Source organism: Podarcis tiliguerta (assembly GCF_965153285.1).
Source record: "Podarcis tiliguerta genome assembly, chromosome: 11".
Taxonomy (NCBI): Eukaryota; Metazoa; Chordata; class Lepidosauria; order Squamata; family Lacertidae; genus Podarcis; species Podarcis tiliguerta.
The window spans coordinates 61677094-61685569 of record NC_139544.1 but is presented as its reverse complement, the minus strand read 5'-3'; positions in this window follow the sequence as shown (position 1 = coordinate 61685569).

Here is an 8476-nt window from a genome sequence, read left to right as displayed (position 1 = left end):
ACATGCATGTAATGATAGGGTAAAAGGTAAAGGTAAAGGACTGCTGACTGTTAACTCCAGTCGCAAAAGACTCTGAGGTCGCAGCGTTCATCTTGCTTTACTGGCTGAGGGAGCCGACATTTGTCTGCAGACAGATTTTTGGGTTATGTGGCCAGCATGACTAAGCTGCTTCTGGTGAAACCAGAGCAGCACACAGAAACGCCGTTTACCTTCCTGCTGGAGCGGTACCTATTTATCTACTTGCACTTTGACGTGCTTTCGAACTGCTAGGTTGGCAGGAGCAGGGACTGAGCAACGGGAGCTCACCCCGTCGCGGGGATTTGAACCGCCGACCTTCTGATCGGCAAGTCCTAGGCTCTGTGGTTTACACCACAGCGCCACCTGTGTCCCTTGATAGGGTAGCCAATTTCAAATATCTAGGGCTGTCCCATGAAGGAGGAGCAAACTTATTTCCTGCTGCTCCACAGGGCAGGACCGAAACCAATGGATTCAAAGGATGAGAAAGGAGATTCCGACTAAAAAGTAGGAAGGTCTTAGGGTTTGACAGTGGAACAGATGACCTTGAAAGGTGTTGGATTCATGAATTGCAAGGGGGGGGGTTGACTGGATGGACTTTGATGTTTCTTCCAACTCTACAATTCTGTGATTCTAAGTTCACACCCAGATTTTTTACAAAGAATTTAGCATGGATATACGACTGACCTATCTTATGAACCAGCACATGCAGTAATGGCACAGACTGGAAAGTGATTGACAGTCCATCCCTAACTTAGACGAGATCAGCCAATTTTATTTGTTGTAGAACCTCCATGTTCAGAGGCACTATTGCTGATGCTGCAGAGAAACAGGGGCAAGCAATTGCTGTCCTCCCTTCCTTGTTAGCTTCGCAGAGGTCACCCAGATTCCAGACAGAAAGTTCTACCACATCAGTGGCTCCCAAACTTTTTCAGACCCCTGCTCCCTTGATTCCATAAACTCATTCCCAGTGCCCCCTATCCAACTCTATGAAAAGCTTTATTTTGAGTATCTGTTTGCACGACTCACTAAAGAAGATAATAGCAGAGTAAAATTCAGCAAGGAATGTTGCATGAACAGTATTTTTACGCATCCTTTCTAACAAAAACATAAGGGTGAAGGAAATTTATAGCGTAAAATATGTGTTTATAACTACTTAACCAAACATGCAAAAACCTCCAAGTACCGCAGATGTACAGTTACTACTTTATAAGATAATCAATGGCTGTTACCAATAATTGGCTATCTTCTTACTTCTGACAACTCAGAAACGTAAATGCAAACATGTTGAAATGAAATACCTTTGAAAGCGATAAGAGCAGCAAAACTTTAAATGTGAAGCAAGGAAGGAGATTTGCTCTAGGTACTACCTGCCCCATTGTAAATAAGTGATCAACACGCTTGGAGGGTCCTGCTTCCGGTGCTCCCCCAAATAACCCCACTACCCCCCCCTGAAAGTGGCATTGCCCACTTTGAGAACCCCTTCACTCGATGGACTTTGAGTCTGGTCCAGTGTGGCACAACTCCCTGTCTGCAGCTCATTTCTCAGTTTGCTCCAGCTTCCGAGCCTTTTCGTTTCAGGGCCATCCTCTCCTCCCCAGCCTCAAACTATATTTGCCTTTTCACTCTCTGTACTGTATTTCAAAGCAATGCTGTAAGTAGGAAAGGAAAATCCCTCCAGGGGACTGTAAATTTGCTCTTGCTGCAGCTTCACACTTATTTCATCTGGCCTGTTTCGCCCCAAACCAGCCCAAACTGCAGAGAGTCAGAGAATTGTAGACTTGGAAGGGACCCCAAGGGTCTTTGAGTCCAACCCTCTGCAATGCAGGAATCTCAGCTAAAGCATCCCTGACAGACGGCCGCCCAACCTCTGCGTAAAAACCTCCAAGGAAGGAGAGTTCAGCAGCTTCCAAGAAAGTCCATTCCGCTGTCAAACAGCCCTTACTGTCAGAAAGTTCTTATTCATGTGTAGCCGGAATCTCCTTCTTTAAAACTTGAATTCATCGGTTTGAGTCCTCCCCTCCAAAGCAGGAGAAAACAGGCTTGCTCCATCTTCCATGTGACAGCCATTAAGATAAGGTTACCAGATTTTTTTCAATGAATCTGGGGACATTTCAAACAAACAAACAAACAAACAAATTATTATTATTATTATTATTATTATTATTATTATTATTATTTCCTGGTTATGTCGTGGCTGCTTTGCTGTCCCCGACATCCAGCTTCCAGCCCTCTCCAGGGTGGGGAGGGCTGCCAAGGGAGGTTCTTGGGGCTTGAAATTTGCAGGTTTCACATGGTCCCCCTGCTAGCAATGCCCTGGGATGTCGTTGCTAGGAGTGACTGGATCTGCCACCTGGACACTGGAATCGAAGATGGATAGACCATCACATTCCCCACTCTCCCCATTAGGCAATTGTAGATTTCACAAGAGGGTTGCCTGGCTAGGACTTGAACCCCTGCGCCGATTTTTAACTACCTTATAATAAGGTTACCAGATTGTTTTCAATGAATCCAGGGACACTTTAAATAAATACCACACGTTTGGGATGTTGATGCTGCAGCGATGGGGGTGGCAGAGGGGTGGCCACCACCTTGACCTCAACCACCACATTTACCCTTCCTTCGAGGCTTCTCCATGAATCTGGGCAGCCCCTGAATTGTTGGTTCTTCGGTGGTGGGGAAGCGGTGCGTGTTGGGTCAGGCATGGAAGGCAGCAAGGTCCGGGCAGCGCAATGCCCCCCTTCCCATTGGAGAGGCCCCAATCCCATTCCTACTTGCATGCAAGGAGGAGGGGGCGGGGATCCCTCAACTGGGAAGGGAGGCTTCCCGTTGCCTAACTGAGAGATCCCTGCCCCTTCCTGCTTGCACGCAAGCTCTGAGAGGCAGCGTGAAGCCTCCCTTCACAGCTTAGTTGCTGGGGTCAGGGAAGGTGGAGGCAGCCCAGAAGCTGTGTCTTAGAGCCCCTGCACCACCATCATATGGGGACTTCCGAGCAGCTCCTGAAGCCAGCCAGAGCCAACTGCTCCGGGCTGCTGAGACTGCCGCTGCTGCCTTTCCCGGGGACATTAGATGAAATCTGGGGACATTCCGGGGATAGAATTTCTCACAGGACCTATTCCCAAATCCCGGGACTGTCCCCAGGGAAACAGGGACGTCTGGTAACCCTACGTTATTTGAAGATGGCTCTCATATCTCCTTTCAGTCTCCTCTTTCCCAGGCTGAACATTACCAGCTCCTTCAACCATTCCTCATCAGGCTTGGTTTCCAGACCCTTGATCATTTTGGTCGCCCTTCTCTGCACACCTTCCAGCTTGTCAACATCCTCCTTTGACTGGACACAGGACATTATAATCCTGCAAAGCCCCCTTCTGTGCTAAGATCCAAACAGGGAAAGAGCCCTGTTAATTTCTGATCTGGCAACATGAGTAGACTGGACAGTGATGGATGAAAGGTTGCAGAGAACAACCTTACCCCCCCCTTTTTTATTCATTTTTCTTTTTCATTCATTACACATCTCATATTCATAACATTTACTATGCATTCCCTCCTCCCTCCCCTCCTAGGCTTCCCCCAACTTCCGCTTCTGTTTTGTTTTGTTTCTCCTTTCACCCACTTTGCTGCTTCTTTAAAAGGAAAAGCTACTAATAACATATTTATACAATAACATCAAACCTAAAAACATAAAAATAAATACACCATCTTATTTCTCTATCTTCTACACATTTTCTAATACTAACGATGTGAATGTTTATTTAAATCCTGCCATCAAGTCCATAGACTTTCTTTGTTTCTTTGGTTCCCATTCTTTTTCAAAGTCACTGTTGTCTTTTTCTCTTAATCTGTCTGTCTTTTTTGCCAGTTCTGCATAGTTCATCAACTTCTCTTGCCGTTATTCTTTAGTGGGTATTTCTCCAGTCTTCCAATTTTGTGCGATCAATGTTCTTGCTGCTGTAGTGGCATGGTTGCAGAAGAAGAAGAAGAAGAAGAAGAAGAAGAAGAAGAAGAAGAAGAAGAAGAAGAGGAGTTTGGATTTGATATCCCGCCTTTCACTCCCTTTAAGGAGTCTCAAAGCGGCTAACATTCTCCTTTCCCTTCCTCCCCCACAACAAACACTCTGTGAGGTGAGTGGGGCTGAGAGACTTCAGAGAAGTGTGACTAGCCCAAGGTCACCCAGCAGCTGCAGGTGGAGGAGCGGGGAAGCGAACCCGGTTCACCAGATTACGAGTCCACCGCTCTTAACCACTACACCACACTGGCTCTCAACATGATCAGTCTAGCTCCACACTGGTCCACACTGACCAGAAGCAGCTCCTCAGACTTTCAAAGATATGGTGTTGCCAAACCTACTTGGAGATGCTATTAGGGATTCAACCTGAGGCCTTCTGCATGCAGATCAGCTGCCCTGTCGCTGAGCTGGAGCCCTTCCCAGAATTAACATGGCAACCAAACGTTTTTAAGAAATGAGATGGTGTGTGGCAAAGGGTATCCCTCAGCCAGCTCCTTCCACGGGAGAAATGAATGGCTTTCACTTCCCCAAGGATCCAGCAGCTGCTAAGAGGAACAAAGCCCCTTCCTTTGTTCCTCTGGTGTTTTGTGAAGATGGGTAAATTCATAATTGCTTTTCCTTTTGTTCTCAACAGCTCACGTTATGGGCCTGACAGGGTAATTTTGCTTTAGCAACTTGCAAATAGTTGGGAAGAGACAATAAAATAAAATTAAATGTCTCGGAGAAGGAGATGATTTGGCCTCCTGGGCCACCTAATTTCCGCCCCCAAATGCAGATATCCCCCCCCCAAAGCCCTGCTTTGTTTGATTGATAAGTCCTCACTCTGGCCCACTGGCAGACTTCCCCCAGCCGCAGAATTTAGGCTTGCTCCTGAGATCTCATCAGAGATAAGACGTTGTATTTGCATATCATAAAGGAACAGAGAGGCTGGTGCCACCTTGAACAAATGTTATTGCCGTCACACCCTTACAGAAGGCTCGAGACACAAGATTGACATGGGGAAAGGTTATATTTACTAAAATAATAATAATAATAATAATAATAATAATAATAATAATAATAATTTATTTATACCCCGCCCATCTGGCTGAGTTTCCCCAGCCACTCTGGGCGGCTCCCAATCAAGTATTAAAAAGAATACAGCGTTAAATATTAAAAACTTCCCTGAACAGGGCTGCCTTCAGATGTCTTTTAAAGATAGGATAGCTACTTATTTCCTTCACATCTGAAAGGAGGGTGTTCCACAGGGTGGGCGCCACTACCGAGAAGGCCCTCTGTCTGGTTCCCTGTAACCTTACGTCTCACAATGAGGGAACCGCCAGACGGCCCTCGGTGCTGGACCTCAGTGTCCGGGCTGAACGATGGGGGTGGAGATGCTCCTTCAGGTATACAGGACCGAGGCCATTTAGGGCTTTCAAGGTCAGCACCAACACTTTGAATTGTGCTCGGAAACGTACTGGGAGCCAATGCAGATCTCTCAGAACCGGTGTTATGTGGTCCCAGCGGCAATGAATATCTGCAGGGGGTGGGGAAACCAGTTGAGAAGATTAAACCAAATAGCCAAATCAACATGGACTGAGCAGAAAAGATTCCCAATAAGAGAAGGATCATCTTCCTCCTTTCTGCTCGGCATATTTCCAGGTAGTACCAGTGACCCCACAGAAAGGATGGGAAAGAACTCTTCTTCTTTGCCCCATGGATCCTGGGTCTGGGAATCAGACAAGTGCACACCATTGCCCCAATGGTTTGATGTTCACTCCGGCATGCATTAACCTCTGGGTTAATATGCTGATAATGATGGCAGACAGGATCAGATCCCAAAGCGGGCAGGGTCACCGTCCTTCTCTGTTCCAGTCCTACAGGACAAGGCAGGTCAGGAGCTGCAGAACCATGGACAGCTCCAAGCGAGCAATTCGCTCCAGCAACCTTCCCAGGCGGAGCCTTTTCCTGCCTCCCTTGCGGATAACTTCAGATTCCAAAAGTGCCAACCCTCTGGGCTGAAGATGGGTATTTCTCTGTCCCACAACCTCTCACTTGGTGCATGCCCCGCGCTCCTGGACTAGTAAGACCCTGTTTGAGGCAGTTGGCTCTTCAGAAAAGAGGAGCCAAAATGATCAAGGGGATGGAAGGACGATCCTATGAAGAAAGGTTGCAGTGTTTGGGACTTTTTTTAATAGAGAAAAATGGTGAGTAAGAGGTGACATGACGGAAGTTTATAAAAGGAGGCATAATGCAGAGAAAATGGATAGAGAAAAGTTTTTCTCACTTTTAACACTAGAACTTGCGAGCATACACTGAAACTGAATATAAGAAGGCTCCGGACAAATCAGAAAAAGTCCTTCACACAGCTCAGACTTAAACTATGGAACTCCCTCCCACAGGAGTTGGTGATGACAACTAACTTGGATGGCTTTAAAAGAGGATTGGACAAATTCACAGAGGAGAGGGCTGCTGATGACTTCTAGACACGATGGCTATGCTTTGCTTCCACGGCTGGAGGCAATAATGCTTCTGGACATCAGTAGCTGGAAAACAGGAGAGGAGAGGACTCTTGGGCTTGAATCTTGCTTCTGGGTTTCCCCAAAGGGGCATCTGTTCAGCCACTGCAAGAACAGGATTCTGGACTCGATGGGCCATTGGTCTGATGCAGCAGGCTCTTCTCATGTTCTTATGGTTCCTCAGCCTCAGTGGAAGATCCCTGTGAAGGTCTTGTATCTGCATCTACAGGTCCCAGATGTATAGGAGGTGGTTCTGTGGGCTCCTGACCATCAGCCCCCAACTCAGAGCCCTGAACCTGGTCCGGTTCCTTAGCTGGAGACTTTACAGCCTCTGAGTTTTGATTGCTACTGGACTCTGAGGTCGTGGAATCCACCCCCTTTTCATTCTCCCTCTTTCCCTCTGACATCCCATTTTTTCTGCCCAGCCTCCTCACCAACACACAAGCAGCCTGCTAGGGGTGGTGGACAGATCACTCTTGCCAGTGGCTTGAACTAATAACCTCCAAAGTTTTTGTTTTTTTAATGGGGCCAAGGTAGCTAAGTGGAGGGATGGAGGTTGCCCAGCCTATTTTAAAGTTTTGATTTGTTTATGGATGGAATTTTTTTCCTGCAGATCAGTGAACTGTTAGGACAAGCATAGCATTTTAAAAATAGAATATTTTATTTGGAAAGGCATTTTTATAAATACATAAAGGCTGGAAGCAACGGCGCAGTTGAAACACCTATCAGAATAATTTTTAAATAGCTAATAATGCCACTGGCCAGTTCTGTGCTAACAAGCTGTCATATTAATTACCAATGAACTTTATTTAGAATCATTCAAGAGACATTTCCACACAGAGCAGAACAGCCGCAGTTAGGGGATTGATCAGCTCTTGAACCTGGGAGGAGAGAGGGGTGCCCCCTTCTCGAGTGCCGTGGGTCCGACGCTGCTCAGTGTGGGTTGGGGGAAAGGTTGGCCATGGGTCTCATGCAGACTCTGCCTCCTGGCCTCATTCAAATGTGAATACCTGGATCTCACCTGCTGCCCATCTTCTGATAACTCCTGGAGCCCCCTCATGTGAGAATCACAAATGCCGCGACTTCAAACCCAAAGCGTTCCGTGTGATGCTGCCTTTGTCTCGTGTGCCTCCTTTGCATGCTCACGAAACCAAAGATTTCAAAGCCTCCTTCTGTCTCCCCCCCCTCCATCTTTTGCATATGTCCTTTTGCAGAAATCTTGATCTGTTCCCTTCATGTCTGTCAGCTGCATGCTGGTTTGAAAGCCTCTGGCCTCCCTCCCTTCTGCTTTCGGTTGGACTGCTTTATTTTTTTCTTTTTCTTTTGCAGTTACTTTAGTTTTCTTAAAGTTTTCTTGGTTTACAAAGGTATGCGCAATGTCTCTTTTTTTCAAGTTACGTTTTCCATTGGTCAGTTTCATTTGTTGAGACATTAGGGTTACATTAGGAAGGGAAAAAGGGGAGAAGAGGTGGAGGGGGCCATGGTGGGTGGGGGTGGGGTCGGGAGGCAATATTTCTATTTTGCTTAATGTATGTGTGAGTTTTTTTGACAGCGTCATTTGTGCAGGTTCTCTTTGCTATTCGCTTGTGTTCAGGGAAGTTTGTAATGTGTGGCATTTTAATGTATTTTTAATCTTTGTTGGAAGCCGCCCAGAGTGGCTGGAGAAACCCAGCCAGATGGGCAGGGTGCTAATACTACTACTACTAATTTATTATTATGTGTTCCTTTGGTGGTGAAAGAAATTGTGGTTGGCTTAGGGTACGGTTGCTTGTTTGTGATTGGCTGTGTTGAACTTTGCTTTCCTGTGTGAGTGGGTGTGTGTGTGTGTGTTTTTGAATCAGGTTAGCCATATTGATTCATATGCTGCTGGTGGATTCTTGTCGTTTAGCTGGAATCTCCTTTCTTTTAACTTGAAGCCATGGGTTCGAGTCCCACCCTCCAGAGCAGGAGGAAACAA